Source organism: Penaeus vannamei, chromosome 5 (assembly GCF_042767895.1).
Source record: "Penaeus vannamei isolate JL-2024 chromosome 5, ASM4276789v1, whole genome shotgun sequence".
In the NCBI taxonomy this organism is placed as follows: Eukaryota; Metazoa; Arthropoda; class Malacostraca; order Decapoda; family Penaeidae; genus Penaeus; species Penaeus vannamei.
This window is the reverse complement of record NC_091553.1, coordinates 20991233-20991683: the sequence shown is the minus strand read 5'-3', so window position 1 is coordinate 20991683 and position 451 is coordinate 20991233.

The following is a 451-nucleotide window of genomic DNA, read 5'->3' as shown; positions in this document are numbered from 1 at the left end:
AAAACTCTAGAATGAACTTTGAAGATGGAGTTCAGAATTTGGGAGCTACTCAGAGTTTTAGTAGGAGTGAAAAGAAAAAGTAGCTAATGAAGATAAAAAATGGTAAAGCAATTGGACCGGGTGGAAATCCAGCTGAAGTGTGGAAGAGTCTTGGAGAAGGAATAGAGATGATGCGGGACCTGATTTATAAAACATACAATAGGAAGCGATGCCAGAACAGTGGAGAGGTAGCTTTATTGTGACAATCTATAAGGAGAAGGGTGATATCCAGAACCGTGCCATCTACAGAGGAATGAAGCTAATGTCTCAAACCATAAAACTCTAGTAATAGATCAAAGGATTAGGGAGTAAAATCGGTAGGGGAAGATCGATTTCGTTTCATGCCAGGTAAAGGAACAACGGATGCAGTGTTTGCCCTCAGACAAGTAATGGAAAAACATCGGGAAAAACA